An 18,907-nucleotide genomic window follows, 5' to 3' on the forward strand; every position below is an offset into this window, starting at 1 on the left:
GGGTTCTAGGTTCAGTATTCCTTTCACTGAATGAAGCTATAAATCCTGAAGAGCATGTATGGAGCAGCTCTTTGAAGGTTCTGAAAAGTAAATAATAGAAGCTGGATGGAGACCAGAATTTGACATGCCAATAAAGTGGCAGTGAGTTTATCACTTTTTTTCCTCTTATATTCACTGGCCTAGATGCAAGGCAGCCTGAAACCCAGAAGTGAGCACTCATAGAGAAAAGAAGAATATCAAGAGAAGCTCTCTAGTCCTGCCTTGAGAGACCAGAAAGGGGACCCCTGGTGTGGACAGAGTGGGTGAAATACACCAAACGAGGAAAGTCAACTCACTGAAAAGACAACATACATCAATGCTGAGATTATACAGACGTTGGAACTGACAAAACTTTAAAGTAGCTACTATAAAAATGTTGCAGCAATTCAACTACACTTCAATAAAAAAAAAATTTTTTTTAAAGTTGCAACAGGTAAGGCCAAATACTCTTGAAATGAATAATAGAAAGTCTCAGTAAAGAAACAAAAGACATAAAGAGGAAACAAACTTTTTTTTTGGCTGCGTGGAACCCAGCCCCAGCAGTGAAAGCCATGAGTCCTAACCACTGGACCACCAGGGAATTCCCGAGGAAACAAACTTTAGAAATGAAAAATACATCAAGAGTAAGAAACTTACTGTATGAGCTGGAGAGCAGAAAGAAAATGACAGCAGAAAAAGCCAATACACTTCAAGATAGGTCAATACTACATAACCAATCTGAAAAACAGAGATAAAAAACATTGAAAAAAGTGATCAAAGCCTCAGATATCTGTAGGACAAACAGCAAAGGATCTAATGTTTGCATTGTCAGAATCCCAGAAGGATGGGAGAAACAGTTTGGTACCAAAAAACTTTTGAAAAAATACTGGCTGAAAACTCCCCCAATTTAGCAAAAGACATAGATCTACAGACTGAAAGAGCTCAGAGAGCTCCAAAGAAATGTATGCCCGGACTCATCTTAATCAAATTGAACACTAAAGACAAATTTTTTTAAATACTGAAAGCAGTCAGAGAAAAACACGTTACCTATAGATGACCTATTCAAATAATAGATTTCACATCAGAAACAATGGAGGCCAAAAAGTGCCAAAAGAAAAGAACTGTCAACCCAGAATTCTATATCCAGAGACAATATCCTTCAGAAATAAAGGTGAAATAAGTCATTCTCACATGAGGGAAAGTTAATAAGAAAACTTGGAAAACTAAAAAAAGGAAGAAATAGCAAATATTTATATCTTATATTACAGAAATGGCAAATATCTGGGTAAATATAATAGATGGTTCTTCTCTGGAGTCTCCTAAAACGTATTTGAGGGACACTTCCCTGGTGGTCCAGTGGTTGGGATTCCGCACTTCCACTGCAGGGGGCGTGGGTTCGATCCCTGGTTGGGGATCCTACATGCCAAGTGGCATGGCCAAAAAAAAAAAATTTGTATTTGACAGTTAAAAGCAAAACTAATAACACTGTCTGATGGGGTTTTTATCAGTGTATGTAGATGTAATACATAAGAAAACCACAACATAATAGTATAAAGGGGGACAGGGCAAAGGGACCTATATGTTTCTATATTCCACAATAAGTAATAAAATACTGATTCTAAGTAGATTGTGAAAAGTTATGTACAGCCACTGTAATCTCTAGAGTGACCAGTAAAACATACTGTATCAAAAAATAGACTAAAAAACTTGACAGATTTTAAATTTGATACTAAAGTGTTCAAATAACCCAAAAGAAGGCAGGAAAGCAGAAACAGAAATGAAAAACAGAAAACAAATAATAAATTGGTAGACCTAAAATCAAATATACTAATGATTACATAATTAAATAAAAATGATCTAAACACAAAACACAGAGAATTGTAACTATGTATGGTGACAGATGTTAACTAGACTTTCTAGAATGGTTCAAAAAATGATCCAACTATATACTGCCAAGAAGAAACTCACATCAATACAATAACGTAGGTAGGTTAAAAGTAAAGGATGAGAAGATGGCGGAAGAGTAAGACGCGGAGATCACCTTCCTTCCCACAGAAACATTAGAAATACATCTACACGTGGAACTGCTCCTACAGAACACCCACTGAACGCTGGCAGAAGACGTCAGACCTCCCAAAAAGCAAGAAACTCCCCACGTACTTGGGTAGGGCAAAAGAAAAAAGAAATAACAGAGACAAAAGAATAGGGACGGGACCTGCACCAGTGGGAGGGAGCCGTGAAGGAGGAAAGGTTTCCACGCACTAGGAAGCCCCTTTGCGGGCGGAGACTGTGGGTGGCAGAGGGGGGAAGCTTCGGAGCCACGGAAGAGAGCACAGCCACAGGGGTGCGGAGGGCAAAGCGGAGAGATCCCCGCACAGAGGATCGGTGCCGATCAGCACTCACCAGCCCGAGAGGCTTGTCTGCTCACCCGCCAGGGCGGGCGGGGGCTGGGAGGCGAGGCTTGGGCTTCCATTGGATCCCAGGGAGAGGACTGGGGTTGGCTTTGTGAACACAGCCTGAAGGGGTTAGCGCACCACAGCTAGCCGGGAGAAAGTCCGGGAAAAAGTCTGTAGCTGCCAAAGAGGCAAGACACTTTTTCTTGCTTCTTTGTTTCACGGTGCACAAGGAAAGGGGATTCAGAGCGCCGCCTAAACGAGCTCCAGAGACGGGCGCGAGCCGCGGCTATCAGCAAGGACCCCAGAGACGGGCATGAGACGCTAAGGCTGCTGCTGCCGCCACCAAGAAGCCTGTGTGCGAGCGCAGGTCACTATCCACACCGCCCCTCCCGGGAGCCTGTGCAGCCCGCCACTGCCAGGGTCCTGTGATCCAGGGAAAACTGCCCCAGGAGAACCCGCGGCGCGCCTCAGGCTGCTGCAACGTCATGCCGGCCGCTGCCGCCACAGGCTCGCCCCGCATCCATACCCCTCCCTCCCTCCCTCCGGCCCGAGTGAACCACAGCCCCCGAAGCAGCTGCTCCTTTATCCCCGTCCTGTGTGAGCAAAGAACAGACGCCCTCAGGAGACCTACACGCAGAGGCGGGTCCAAATCCAAAGCTGAACCCCGGGAGCTGTACGAACAAAGAAGAGAAAGGGAAATTTCTCCCAGCAGCCTCAGGAGCAGCAGATTAAAGCTCCACAAACAACTTGATGTACCTGCATCTGTTGAATACCTGAATAGACAACGAATCATCCCAAATTCAGGAGGTGAACTTTGGGAGCAGGATATATTAATTTTTCCCCTTTTCCTCTTTTTGTGAGTGCATATGTGTATGCTTCTGGGTGAGATTTTGTCTGTATAGCTTTGCTTTCACCATTAGTCCTAGGGTTCGGTCCGTCCGTTTTTTTTTGTTTTTTTTAACTTAAAAAATTTTTTTTCGTAATAAATTTTTTCTTAATAATTTTCTTATTTTTTATTTTAAAAAATTTAAAAAAATTTTTTTAATAAATTTTTAATAATTTTTCTCTTATTTCAAAAACTTAAAAATTTTTTTAATAAATTTTCTTAATTTGTGTATTTTAAAAAATTAATAAATTTATTTTAAAAACTTAAAAAAAATTTTTTCTTAATTTTTTTATTTTTTATTATAATAGCTTTATTTTATTTTATTTTATTTTATCCTTTTTCTTTCTATTTTTTCTCCCTTTTATTCTGAGCCCTGTGGATGAAAGGCTCTTGGTGCTCCAGCCAGGCATCAGGGCTGTGCCTCAGAGGTGGGAGAGCCAACTTCAAGACACTAGTCCACAAGAGACCTCCCAGCTCCACGTAATACCAAATGGCGAAAATCTCTCAGAGATCTCCATCTCAACGTCAAGACCCAGCTTCACTCAACGGCCAGCAAGCTACAGTGCTGGACACCCTATGCCAAACAACTAGCAAGACAGGAACACAGCCCCATCCATTAGCAGAGAGGCTGCCTAAAATCATAATAAGGCCACAGACACCCCAAAACACACCACCAGACGTGGACGTGCCCACCAGAAAGACAAGATCCAGCCTCATCCACCAGAACACACGCACTAGTCCTCTCCACCAGGAAGCCTACACAACCCACTGAACCAACCTTAGCCACTGGGGACAGATACCAAAAACAACGGGAACTACGAACCTGCAGCCTGTGAAAAGGAGACCACAAACACAGTGAGATAAGCAAAATGAGAAGACAGAAAAACACACAGCAGATGAAGGAGCAGGGTCAAAACACACCAGACCTAACAAATGAAGAAGAAATAGGCAGTCTACCTGAAAAAGAATTCAGAATAATGATAGTAAAGATGATCCAAAATCTTGGAAATACAATAGACAAAATACAAGAAACATTTAACAAGGACGTAGAAGAACTAAAGAGGAACCAAGCAACAATGAAAAACACAATAAATGAAATTAAAAATACTCTAGAAGGGATCAATAGCAGAATAACTGAGGCAGAAGAACGGATAAGTGACCTGGAAGATAAAATAGTGGAAATAACTACTGCAGAGCAGAATAAAGAAAAAAGAATGAAAAGAACTGAGGACAGTCTCAGAGACCTCTGGGACAACATTAAACACACCAACATTCGAATTACAGGGGTCCCAGGAGAAGAAGAGAAAAAGAAAGGGACTGAGAAAATATTTGAAGAGATTATAGTTGAAAACTTCCCTAATATGGGAAAGGAAATAGTTAATCAGGTCCTGGAAGCACAGACAGTCCCATACAGGATAAATCCAAGGAGAAACACGCCAAGACACATATTAATCAAACTATCAAAAATTAAATACAAAGAACAAATATTAAAAGCAGCAAGGGAAAAATAACAACACATAAGGGAATCCCCATAAAGTTAACAGCTGATCTTTGAGCAGAAACTCTGCAAGCCAGAAGGGAGTGGCAGGACATATTTAAAGTGACGAAGGAGAAAAACCTAAAACCAAGATTACTCTACCCAGCACTGATCTCATTCAGATTTGATGGAGAAATTAAAACCTTTACAGACAAGCAAAAGCTGAGAGAGTTCAGCACCACCAAACCAGCTTTACAACAAATGCTAAAGGAACTTCTCTAGGCAAGAAACACAAGAAAAGGAAAACACCTACAATAACAAACCCAAAACATTTAAGAAAATGGGAATAGGAACATACATATCGATAATTACCTTGAATGTAAATGGATTAAATGCTCCCACCAAAAGACACAAACTGGCTGAACGGATACAAAAACAAGACCCGTATATATGCTGTCTACAAGAGACCCACTTCACACCTAGGAACACATACAGACTGAAAGTGAGGGGATGGAAAAAAATATTCCATGCAAATGGAAATCAAAAGAAACCTGGAGTAGCAATTCTCGTATCAGACAAAATAGACTTTAAAATAAAGACTATTACAAGAAACAAAGAAGGACACTATATAACGATCAAGGGATCGATCCAAGAAGAAGGTATAACAATTGTAAGTATTTATGCACCCAACATAGGAGCACCTCAAAACATAAGACAAATACTAACAGCCATAAAAGGGGAAATCGACAGTAACACAATCATAGTAGGGGACTTTAACACTCCACTTTCACCAAAGGACAGATCATCCAAAATGAAAATAAATAAGGAAACACAAGCTTTAAATGATACATTAGGGCTTCCCTGGTGGCGCAGTGGTTAGGAATCTGCCTGCCAATGCAGGGGACACGGGTTCGAGCCCTGGTCTGGGAAGATCCCACATGCCGCAGAGCAACTAAGCCCATGAGCCACAACTACTGAGCCTGCGTGTCTGGAGCCTGTGCTCCGCAACGGGAGAAGCTGCGACAGTGAGAGGCCCACGCACCGCGATGAAGAGTGGCCCCCGCTCGCCGCAACTGGAGAAAGCCCTCGCACAGAAACGAAGACCCAACACAGCCAAAAATAAAAATAAATAAATAAAATTTTTAAAAAATATATACATTAAACAAGATGGATTTAATTGATATTTATAGAACATTCCACCCAAAAACAACAGAATACACATTTTTCTCAAGTGCTCATGGAACATTCTCCAGGATAGATCATATCTTGGGTCACACATCAAGCCTTGGTAAATTTAAGAAAATTGAAATCGTATCAAGTATCTTTTCTGACCACAACCTTATGAGACTAGATATCAATTACAGGAAAAGATCTGTAAAAAATACAAACACATGGAGGCTACACAATACACTACTTAATAACGAAGTGATCACTGAAGAAATCAAAGGGGAAATCAAAAAATACCTAGAAACAAATGACAATGGAGACACGATGACCCAAAACCGATGGGATGCAGCAAAAGCAGTTCTAAGAGGGAAGTTTATAGCAATACAAGCCTACATCAAGAAACAGGAAACACCTCGAATAAACAACCTAATCTTGCACCTAAAGCAATTAGAGACAGAAGAACAAAAAAACCCCAAAGCTAGCAGAAGGAAAGAAATCATAAAGATCAGATCAAAAATAAATGAAGGAAACAATAGCAAAGATCAATAAAACTAAAAGCTGGTTCTTTGAGAAGATAAACAAAATTGATAAACCATTAGCCAGACTCATCAAGAGAAAAAGGGAGAAGACTCAAATCAATAGAATTAGAAATGAAAAAGAAGTAACCACTGACACTGCAGAAATACAAACGATCATGAGAGATTACTACAAGCAACTCTATGCCAATAAAATGGACAACCTGGAAGAAATGGACAAATTCTTAGAAATGCACAACCTGCCGAGACTGAACCAGGAAGAAATAGAAAATATGAACAGACCAATCACAAGTAATGAAATTGAAACTGTGATTAAAAATCTTGCAACAAACAAAAGCCCAGGACCAGATGGCTTCACAGGCGAATTCTATCAAACATTTAGAGAAGAGCTAACACCCATCCTTCTCAAACTCTTTCAAAATATTGCAGAGGGAGGAACACTCCCCAACTCATTCTACGAGGCCACCATCACCCTGATACCAAGACCAGATAAAGATGTCACAAAGAAAGAAAACTACAGACCAATATCACTGATGAACATAGATGCAAAAATCCTCAACAAAATACTAGCAAACAGAATCCAACAGCACATTAAAAGGATCATACACCATGATCAAGTGGGGTTTATTCCAGTAATGCAAGGATTCTTCAGTATATGCAAATCAATCAACGTGATACACCATATTAACAAATTGAAGGAGAAAAACCATATGATCATCTCAATAGATGCAAAGAAAGCTTTCGACAAAATTCAGCACCCATTTATGATAAAATCCCTGCAGAAAGTAGGCATAGAGGGAACTTTCCTCAACATAATAAAGGCCATATATGACAAACCCACAGCCAACACTGTCCTCAATGGTGAAAAACTGAAACCATTTCCACTAAGATCAGGAACAAGACAAGGTTGCCCACTCTCACCACTATTATTCAACATAGTTTTGGAAGTGTTAGCCACAGCAATCAGAGAAGAAAAAGAAATAAAAGGAATCCAAATTGGAAACAAAGAAGTAAAGCTGTCACTGTTTGCAGATGACATGATACTATACATAGAGAATCCTAAAAATGCTACCAGAAAACTACTAGAGCTAATCAATGAATTTGGTAAAGTAGCAGGATACAAAATTAATGCACAGAAATCTCTTGCATTCCTATACACTAATGACGAAAAATCTGAAAGTGAAATTAACACTCCCATTTACCATTGCAACAAAAAGAATAAAATATCTAGGAATAAACCTACCTAAGGAGACAAAAGACCTGTATGCAGAAAATCATAAAACACTGATGAAAGAAATTAAAGATGATACAAATAGATAGAGATATACCATGTTCTTGGATTGGAAGAATCAACATTGTGAAAATGACTCTACTACCCAAAGCAATCTACAGATTCAATGCAATCCCTATCAAACTACCAATGGCATTTTTCACAGAACTAGAACAAAAAATTTCACAATTTGTATGGAAACACAGAAGACCCTGAATAGCCAAAGCAATCTTGAGAACAAAAAATGGACCTGGAGGCATCAGGCTCCCTGACTTCAGACTACATTACAAAGCTACAGTAATCAAGACAGTTTGGTACTGGCACAAAAACAGAAACATAGATCAATGGAACAGGATAGAAAGTCCAGAGGTAAACCCACGCACATATGGTCACCTTATCTTTGATAAAGGAGGCAAGCATATACAGTGGAGAAAAGACAGCCTCTTCAATAAGTGGTGCTGGGAAAACTGGACAGGTACATGTAAAAGTATGAAATTAGAACACTCCCTAACACCATACACAAAAATAAACTCAAAATGGATTAAAGACCTAAATGTAAGGCCAGACACTATCAAACTCTTAGAGGAAAACATAGGCGGAACACTCTATGACATAAATCCCAGCAAGATCCTTTTTGACCCACCTCCTAGAGAAATGGAAATAAAAACAAAAATAAACAAATGGGACCTAATGAAACTTAAAAGCTTTTGCACAGCAAAGGAAACCATAAACAAGACCAAAGGACAACCCTCAGAATGGGAGAAAATATTTGCAAATGAAGCAACTGACAAAGGATTAATCTCCAAGATTTACAAGCAGCTCATGCAGCTCAATAACAAAAAAACAAACAACCCAATCCAAAAATGGGCAGAAGACCTAAAAAGACATTTCTCCAAAGAAGATATACAGATTGCCAACAAACACATGAAAGAATGCTCAACATCATTAATCATTAGAGAAATGCAAATCAAAACTACAATGAGATATCATCTCATACCAGTCAGAATGACCATCATCAAAAAATCTAGAAACAATAAATGCTGGAGAGGGTGTGGAGAAAAGGGAACACTCTTGCACTGCTGGTGGGAATGTAAATTGATACAGCCACTATGGAGAACAGTATGGAGGTTCCTTAAAAAACTAAAAATAGAACTACCATACAACCCAGCAATCCCACTACTGGGCATATACCCTGAGAAAACCATAATTCAAAAAGAGTCATGTAACAAAACGCTCATTGCAGCTCTATTTACAATAGCCAGGACATGGAAGCAACCTAAGTGGCCATCATCGGATGAATGGATAAAGAAGATGTGGCACATATATACAATGGAATATTACTCAGCCAAAAAAAGAAACAAAATGGAGGTATTTGTAGTGAGGTGAATGGAGTTAGAGTCTGTCATACAGAGTGAAATAAGTCAGAAAAAGAAAAACAAATACAGTACGCTAACACATACATATGGAATCTAAGGGGGAAAAAAAAGTCAGGAAGAACCTAGTGGCAAGATGGGAATAAAGACACAGACCTACTAGAGAATGGACTTGAGGATACGGGGAGGGGGAAGGGTAAGATGTGACAGGGTGAGAGAGTGGCACGGACATATATACACTACCAAATGTAAAATAGATAGCTAGTGGGAAGCAGCCACATAGCACAGGGAGATCAGCTCGGTGCTTTGTGACCACCTAGAGGGGTGGGATAGGGAGGGTGGGAGGGAGGGAGACGCAAGAGGGAAGAGATATGGGAACATATGTATATGTATAACTGATTCACTTTGTTATAAAGCAGAAACTGACACACCATTGTAAAGCAATTATACTCCAATAAAGATGTTAAAAAAAAAAAAGTAAAGGATGAAAAAAAGTAGATCACGCAAACACTACTCAAAAGAAAGCTGAAAGCTGTACCTTTCGACCCCCTCTACCCATTTCGTTACAAACTTCCAGTTATAAAATAAATGAGTCATGGGATGTAATGTACAATGTGGTGTAGTGACTATGGTTAATACTGTATTGCATATTTGAAAGTTGCTAAGAAAATAAATCTTTTTTTTTATTATTTTTTAATTTTCTGGCTGTGCCGCATGGCATGTGGGATATGGGATCTTAGTTCCCTGACCAGGAATTGAACCCACGCTTCCTGCAGTGGAAGCATAGAGTCTTAACCACTGGACTGCAAGGGAAGTCCCAAGAGAATAAATCTTAAAAGTTCTCATCAAAAGAGAAAGAATTGTAACTCGGTATGGTGATAGATGTTAACTAGACTTACTGTTGTGATCATTTCACAATACATACAAATATCAAATCATGTTGTACACCTGAAACTAATAAAATGTTATACATCAATTATATCTCAACTTAAAAAAAAAAGCTGAAGGGGCTATATTGTTAAACAAAGTAGACTTCAGCAAGAATAGCCAGGGATACAAAGGAATATTATATAATCATTAAAGGGTGAATTCACGAAGAAAATGTAACAATACTAATAGTGAATTCACAGAACAACGGAGCTTCAAAATACAAGAAGACAGGACAGGACAAAGAAACAAATCCCTAATTGTAGTTGGAGACTTTAACTGTACTTCCCTCTGTAATTCATCAAACTAGTAGACAGAATATTAGGATATAGAAGAAGTGAACACCAATTGTATCTTACTGACATTTATATAGAACACGCCAGTCAACACAGCAAAGCACAGGGAACGTTCATGAATATAGACCGTATCCTGAGGTACAAAACAAACCTTAACAAATTAAACAGAACTTAAGTCACCCAAAGTATATTCTTTAACTGCAATGGAAATTAACCAAAAATCAGTAACAAGAAAGATAACAAAATCTCCAAACACTTGGAAATTAAACACCATTACTTCTAAATAATCCATGTTAAAGAGGAAGCTTTAAGTGGAAATTATTTTTAAAGGTTTAAACTGCAAGAAAATGAAAGTTAAAATATAACACCAAATTTGTGGTTGAAGCTAAAGCAGTGCTTAGGGCAAAATTTACAACTCTAAATGTTTACATTAGGAAAGAAGAAAAGTCTCGGGACTTCCCTGGCGGTGCAGTGATTAAGAATTCACCTGCCAATGCAGGAACACGGGTTCGAGCCCTGGTCCGGGAAGATCCCACATGCCACGGAGCAACTACTGAGCCTGCACTCTAGAGCCCGCGTGCCACGACTACTGAAGCCTGCGCACCTAGAGCCCGTGCTCCGCAACAAGAGAAGCCACCACAATGAGAAGCCCGCGCAGGGCAACGAAGAGTAGCCCCTGCTCACCGCAACCAGAGAAAGTCCGAGCGCAGCGATGAATACCCAACGCAGCTGAAAATAAATAAATAAATAAATTTATATTAAAAAAGAAGGTAGGTCTCAAATTAGTAATCTAAGCTTCCACCACAAGTAACGATAAAAAGAGCAAAACTAACCCAAAGTAAGCAGAAGGAAACAATAAAAACAAGGCAAAAACCAATGAAACAGAAAAGAGGAAAATCAATAAAACCAAATGCAGGTTCTTTTGAAAAGAGGAAGGAAGGAGGGAGAGAGGGGGAGGGAGAGAGAGAGAGAGAGAGGAGACACAAATTACCAGTGTCAGTACGAAAAGAGACGGATATCATTACAGATCCTACAAATATTAGAAGGGAACATTATTACTAATCTACACCTATAAATTCAACCATGAGACAAAATGGACAAATCTGTTAGAAACGCAATTTACCAAAATTGACACAAAGAGAAACTATATTCAACATCTTGTAATAACCTATAACGGAAAAAAATCTGAAAAAGAAGAGATATACATGTATAACTTAATCACTTTGCTGTACACCCAAAGCTAACACAACACTGTAAATCAACTATACTTCAATTAAAAAAAAAAAAAACTTACACAAAGAAATCGAAAATGTAATTGCCCCTAAACATTACAAAAATTGAATATAAAATTAGGAACCGGGACTTCCCTGGTGGCGCAGTGGTTAGGAGTCTGCCTGCCGGTGCAGGGGACACGGGTTTGATCCCGGGTCTGGGGGGATCCCACGTGCCGCGGAGCAACTGGGCCCCTGCGCCACAACTGCTGAGCCTGCACTCTAGAGCCCACGAGCTATGGTTGCTGAGCCCACGTGCCACAACTACTGAAGCCCGTGCGCCTAGAGCAATGACAGGCCGCTGTGATGAGAGGCCCGCGCACTGCAGCAAGGAGTGGCCCCTGCTCGCCGCAACTGGAGGGCCTGCGTGCAGCAACGAAGACCCAATGATGAAGACCCAACACAGCCATAAATAAATAAATTAATTTAAAAAAAAAAAAAATTAGGAACCATTCCAGAAGAAAATCCAGGCCCAGGTAGCTTCTCTGTCAAACATTTAAGGAAAATTAGCACAAATATTTATATGAACCCTCACACCTCAAAAGGCTGGTATGAGGATTAAATGAAAATCTGTGGAGTTTAGGGAATTCCCCGGTTGTCCAGTGGTTAGGACTCCGTGCTTTCACTGGCGAGGGCCTGGGATCAATCCCTGGTTGGGGAACTAATATCCCGCAAGCCTTGCGGTATGGCCAAAAAAAAAAAAAAAATTGTGGCATTTAGAACAGTGCCTAGAACATACGTACACAATAAGCACCATATAAACATTAGTTAAAAAAAAACTCTAGGGGACTTCCCTGGTGGTCCAGTGGTGAAGAATCCACCTTCCAATGCAGAGGACGCGGGTTCGATCCCTGGTCGGGGAACTAGAATCCCACATGCCGCGGGGCAACTAAACCCGCGCACCACAACTACTGAGCTCACATGCCTCAACGAGAGAGCCTGTGTGCCGCAAACTACAGAACCCCACACTCTATGGAACCTGCGGGCCACAACTAGAGAAGAGAAAACCAGCACATCGCAACTAGAGAGAAGCCTGCGCACTGCAACAAAAGATCCCAAATGCCTCAACAAAGATCCTGCCTGCTGCAACTAAGACATGACACAGCCAAAAATAAATTAAATAAATAAATTTAAAAAAAAAAAGAAAGAAAGAAAACTCTAGGGAGTTCCCTGGTGGTCCAGTGGTTAGGATTCCGGACTTTCACTGCTGTGGCCCAGGTTTGATGCCTGGTTGGGGAACTGAGATCCCACAAGCCAAGGGGTGCGGCCAAAAAAATAAATAAAATAAAGTAAAATAAAATATACTCTAGTCAACAGACCCATACTCTGGGCTTCTCTGGTGATGCAGTGGTTAAGAATCCACCTGCCAATGCAGGAGACACGGGTTCGAGCCCTGGTCCGGGAAGATCCCACATGCCATGGAGCAACTGGACCTGTGCACCACAACTACTGAGCCTGCGCTCTAGAGCCTGCGAGCCACAACTACTGAGCTTGCATGGTACAACTACTGAAGCCCGCCCGCCTAGAGCCGGTGCTCCGCAACAAGAGAAGCCACCGCAATGAGAAGCCCGCGCACCGCAACGAGGAGTGGCCCCCGCTCGCCGCCAACTAGAGAAGGCCCGAGCGCAACAACGAAGATCCAACGCAGCCAGAAATTAAAAAAAAAAAAAAAAAAAAGACCCATACTCAAAGAAAAAGTCTAATAATCTAAAGATCAGCTGATAAATAAAACTTAAAAACTGAATAGCTGATGTACAATATTACATAAGTTATAATATTGATTGTTATACAATACAGTGATTCACAATTTTTAAAGGTTACGCTCCATTATTAAATGGAATTTTGTATGTGTCTTAGGTTAAAATAAAAAGTTAAAGGTATGCTTTGTATCTCTTTTCCCCTGCTTTAACTTTTTTGATTAACTGTTTTGACCTCATTGGAGGATTTCAACTGTATATAATCAGTATAGCTCTTCTTCAAGGCAAACACTATTTCTGAGGTTCCACTGTTATTCTCACACTGCATTACAGTACTTAGTACAAAGCTGTCACTCATTCATTATGTTAATTAGTGGAAATTTAACTAAAAATAACATTGTTTTTTTGAATTTCACAAACTTACAGAATCTAGTTTTGTTTTAGATTTAAGGAAAGGAAAATAATTTGCCAAAACACTTTGTCAACTTGAGTTCTGAGGATTTTCAGCTTTCAGAAATTAGATTCCTGGACTTCCCTGGTTGCCCAGTGGTTAAGACTCCATGCTTCCAATGCAGGGGGCACAGGTCCTAAATAATTACCAATATATTTTAAAAATCATTAGACCCAAAACTTATCTAATACAAAAGATCAATTTAATTACCATTTCAGGATTTTTTTTGGGGGGGGGGGCCATGCAGCACAGCTTGCAGGGATCTTAGTTCCCTGACCAGGGACGGAACCTGGGCCCCAGCAGTGAAAGTGCCAAGTCCTTATCACTGGACCTCCAGGGAATTCCCACATTTCAGGATTTGAACCTGTGTTTCCAAAGCTAACTACCGTAAACTTTGTATCTTGCATGATTAGGAATATTAATTTTAGGAATAACCTAAAAGTTAATAAACTATTCTGGTCAACAGTTACTGTTTTATACATATACAAACACTTATACACATAAAACAAACATATACACATTACCACATACTAATATCGTCCAATACCTAATTTAAAATTCTCTTCTGATTTAGAGGTTATTCCGAGATCATTTTGTGCCTCAACATTTTTACTGTCATTCATCCACTCACCAAACATTTGTTGAGTGCTATTCTATCAAGTACTGTGCTAAGCCAACAGAGACAAGAGACATTTAAGTAAGATGTGACCCTGGTGTTTCAAGGAGTTCACAATCTAATGGGGACAACTGACACAAAAACAACTATAAGATACATAAACAACTATAACATAAACCTTATAAAAGGATTATGAACCAGTGATTGCAAATCTAGTTCTCAGTATTCTAACTACTATTTTTATTAGTGTAACACCATTATGTCACACACTGGTCAGCAACCTCATGTTCCCTTCTTGGCTCTTTCCGATCCCTCACTTTACCCCAGACCTTAACATTGGAACAACAAACTGATCTAGTCCCTCTTTTATCACTCAGCTCCCGGAGCCTTTTAAAACTGGATAATCTCTCCATCCTGAATAAGGGAAAATGTAAAACCATGGATTGGCTCATTCCTCATGTTACTTGGGGGGAGAAGGGAAAGACTGCTGCAGCTCAGAACAGCTACCCAAATTAGTGAAGCTGCCCAGAGGCACTAATCCTGAAAACTTTAGCTAGAAATAGCAGAACAGACCCTCATGTCCTAAGAAACCAACTTTAGAGTCTTGTAGCTCCAAAAGAACCAAGCTGTGAAGGGAGGCAACAGAGTCAACAGTGGATAGAATGATAGTTTGTAGTACATAGGAAAACTTCTGTATTTGAAATGTATTGTTTTATTTATCCTGAATACTTCTTTCTTATAAAATAAGTGATGTAAACAGATTTAGGTATGATTTAGGTATTGCGGACATGAAGATGTGACATAAAAGTACAAGCAAGCTAGAAGGCATTTCCAAGATAATATAGCCCAATTCTTAAAACCATTTCATTTACAGAATGCCAAGTTTACATATTTTCACACTATAATCAAATCTCCAGTGACCAAACTAATCAAGATTGAAAATCTAATAAAATAAAGGACCACAAAACTAGTAGCATCATGTACAACTCACAAGAAAAGTACAGGCTTCAGAATTCAGAGACCATCAAGATTTTCTGGAAGGAGCTATAGATACTGAAATGTGTAGGCATTATAAAAGGATCTTTATCTTGTTTCTCAATAAAAGTAACATTAAAAAATTCTTCGGGTATACTTTTACCAAGAGTTTCTCTTAAGGCATATTTTTACAAAGTTGTAATGATGGACTCTGATCACTAGTGAATCCTTTTATCACTTAACAGCATATCTGCTACAGCCTTTAGAACCTTATTTTAATGGCTGCCTAATACCACACTGAGTAATCATTTTTAATTCATTCCCCAACCTTTTTATATTTGCCATATAAAATAATGATGAAATTAGTATTCATGTGCATACTACTTTTCCTGTATTTTAAATTACTTCATTAGACTGCACTCTTTTCTATTTTATTTTTCTAGTTTTATTTTTAAGTCAAAAGAGACTACACATCATTGGGACTTGATTCTGATTTTAAAGGAATGAGAGCTTAAACTAAGTAGACTAGAGTTGGGGATTCTGGAACTCCTATCACTGAGAAGCCAGAGGCACAGGAAGAGAGGGAGAAGGAAAACAATTTGGACAGAACAATAACACTACCTTAAAAACGAGAAAACTTGAGAAACTGGGTGGCTTTAAAATGTAATACTGGGCTTCCCTGGTGGCGCTGTGGTTAAGAATCCGCCTGCCAATGCAGGGGACACGGGTTCGAGCCCTGGTCCAGGAAGATCCCACATGCCGCGGAGCAACTAAGCCCGTGCGCCACAGCTACTGAACCTGCGCTCTAGAGCCCGCGAACCACAACTACTGAGCCCAAGTGCCACAACTACTGAAGCCCATGCGCCTAGAGCCCGTGCTCCGCAACGAGAAGCCTCCGCAACGAGAAGCCACCGCAATGAGAAGCCCGCGCACCACAATGAAGAGTAGCCCCTGCTCGCTGCAACTAGAGAAAGCCCGCACACAGCAACGAAGATCCAACAGCCAAAAATAAATTAAAAAAAAAAAAAGTAATACTAACATTGAGGTTTCAAAACAATCTTTTATCCTCTAATAAAAGGATATTACTAAGTCCTCCTATCCCAGAAGATGAGGTTCTAAGGAAGTTGTAAAAACAAAATTTCCCGTGGAAATTTCTCCGTAGGTAAAGGAGTCAAAGGGGGGAAGGGGGGAGGTGGAGGAAACATATATATATCAACCATTACTTTATTAAATAAATACACAACGGGGGTATAAACGAAACAAGATTGGACATGAACTGATCGTTGTTGAAGCTGGATTAGGAGGGAATTCATTAGTCTTTACCTTTGTCTGTTTGCAATGTTCGTAATAAAAAGTTAAAAAATAATGAATACGCAAGCATAATAGAAAAACTATGACCAGCTCTTAATTTCAATCTTACTACTTCAGAGAGTGGAAGTGGCTGTCTCTCCCATTACCTAATCATTAAACCGGACGCTCTTCGGTCCCGATCCTGGTAAAACTTTATACAGGTCGAGTTTCAAGTCCTCTCACCTCCAGCACCGCGCAAGAGGAGCGACGAGAACAGAAGAGGAAGGGGGCAAGGACAGGGCTACAGGCTCCTCACAAGATTGCTCATCAGACAGGCAAGGGTCTCCGAAAGGGGGTCAGAGGTCGCTTTTTGTTTCCGCTAAAGAAAAACTCAGTTTCTTCCGGGGCCCCCAGGTACCTTCCCAGGAGGCCGCCCCGCCCGGGGGGAGGCTGCCGGGCTCGGAGGCTCACAGACTCCCGCAGGCACCGGGGACACAACCTTACCGAAGCCTCCCTGGGCCAGAAGGGACTGGGTAAGGGAGTCTCCGAGAGCGCCGGCCCGACCCTGTGCCCGTTGGGTGCCGAAGCCCAAGCCGCGGCGTTTCCGCCCCGGGGAAGTGACGCCTCGGAGCAGGGAGGACAACAAGAAAGTTTGGCGGCGTCAAGTATTCGGGCCCAACGGTCTCCAAGTTTACCGCGGCCCTGCCACGCCCCCGGGCCCGGCCTTGGGCGGCCTTCTGCGCCGCAGCCCTTCCGGCCCGACCTCCAGCCTGACCCTCACATCCAGGATCCTTCTCTTTCTCCTCAGCTGCCACCTCAGGGTCCTCTGAATCCCGGGCTAGGGACTACTAAATCCGGAGCGCAGTGTGAGGAGGAAAACAAAGATCCTTGACGCTGAAGAAGCCACACTCACCTGACCGAATCCGGACCTGAACACGGAAGAGACAGACCTGGAGATGAAACCTCAGCATCCAAAATGGCGGCTAACTAGTCCTCAGCACAATGAGCAGGGCGGAGGGATCCGCGGGGCCGAGCTAGCCACGCCCTCTTTCCAGGGATTGGCTGAGCGCCCTCCGCTCGGGACTCACGCCCCGAGGGCGTCCGGGCTGCCCCGCCCAGCTCCCTTCGGAGCCAGCGCGGCCGGGGACTACTTCCAGCGGCGGAGGAATGGACGGTAGCGGAATACACGTCACGTAGCCAGAGTCACCTGCTGGGGCGCTGCTTGGATTTAGCTGGTGTCGACCCGGGCGCAGGGAGGCTGGCGGAGGAGGCTTGTTTTCCGAATCCGCGCGCAGTGCCATGTTAGTGTTGTTCCAGTCTCTGGAAAAATCGGCTTCAGCACCGCCTCCCAAACACCCTGAGTTACTGAGATTTGCTCTTGTCCTTCGCTCGACTCCACTCGCCATGGAGGCTTTCCTCCTGCGTTTCGGTTTCTTTCATCAAATGACCTGCTGAGCAGGATTCCACCCTTCTCTGGCAACACACCGCTCTTTATCCGACTCTAAGCACTCCTCCCTTAGGCCACCCACCCTCTCTCCTAACCACTCTGAATACTCCTGCCCCGCTTTGAAACCAAGTGTGATTGCTCTTGCAATCAGAATATCTACAGTATTACTTATTTAAGATATTTCCTCAGCACCACATTGTCTGGAATTTACTTTATCTCTGGATTCCGAGGAAACTTTTTCATTTAGTTATTTTTGTGTTCAACTTGAAAACCATTCTCTCTGCTTAACGTTGGAAGGGGATTCCTGAGCTCTTGGCTTCCAGAAGGAGGTAATCCTGCCCCCTGCTGTACAGGCTGCATCTACCAAGACCAAAATTGTGGTTTGCTAAATTGTGATGCGGTAATATGACAAGGATGGAGCTACGTGTATCCATAAGAGGGTCATATGGATTTAGAAATAATGTGTCTGTATAACCACTTGCAGTATTTCTAAATTAAAACCAGCTTTCAGAACCTCAAAATACACTGTACTTTTTTCATTTAATATGTGGTGGATTTTTTTTTTTTTTTGGTAAATGCGTGCATATATGAATTGAGTCCATTTTGCAATAAAGTAATAGCATCTTAAAAAAAAAAGAGAGTAAATTGCTCGAATTTAAAGAGCCTTAGAAACACAACAACCAAATGTTACCTGTGTGGACCTTGTTTAGATACTGATTCAAACCAATTTATAGTCTTTTTTTGGCCGCACCTAGCGGCAAGCGGGATCTTAGTTCCCCCACCAGGGAGGAAACCCGTGTCCCCTGCGTTGGGA

At 41.3% G+C, this 18,907-nt stretch overlaps 1 protein-coding gene across 6 annotated transcripts in view; it reads right to left on the reverse strand.

Moving 5' to 3' along the window:
- IST1 (IST1 factor associated with ESCRT-III) overlaps positions 1-17,827 on the reverse strand; it is a 36,588-nt gene extending 18,761 nt beyond the window's left edge. Inside the window, exons 1-2 of one of the 6 annotated variants that reach the window (XM_036833541.1) lie at positions 17,560-17,822; positions 11,031-11,075 (exon numbers count right to left, since the gene is read on the reverse strand). The gene's annotated coding sequence lies outside the window, so the exon portion shown is untranslated. Of the gene's footprint in view, positions 1-675; positions 757-10,950; positions 10,973-11,030; positions 11,076-17,559 lie in introns of those variants that run through there. The other 5 variants (XM_036833540.1, XM_036833539.1, XM_036833544.1 and 2 more) reach the window with 5 other exon arrangements.
- Between the last annotated feature and the right edge of the window lie 1,080 nt (positions 17,828-18,907).

The sequence above is a fragment of the Balaenoptera musculus genome, chromosome 19 (assembly GCF_009873245.2).
Source record: "Balaenoptera musculus isolate JJ_BM4_2016_0621 chromosome 19, mBalMus1.pri.v3, whole genome shotgun sequence".
In the NCBI taxonomy this organism is placed as follows: Eukaryota; Metazoa; Chordata; class Mammalia; order Artiodactyla; family Balaenopteridae; genus Balaenoptera; species Balaenoptera musculus.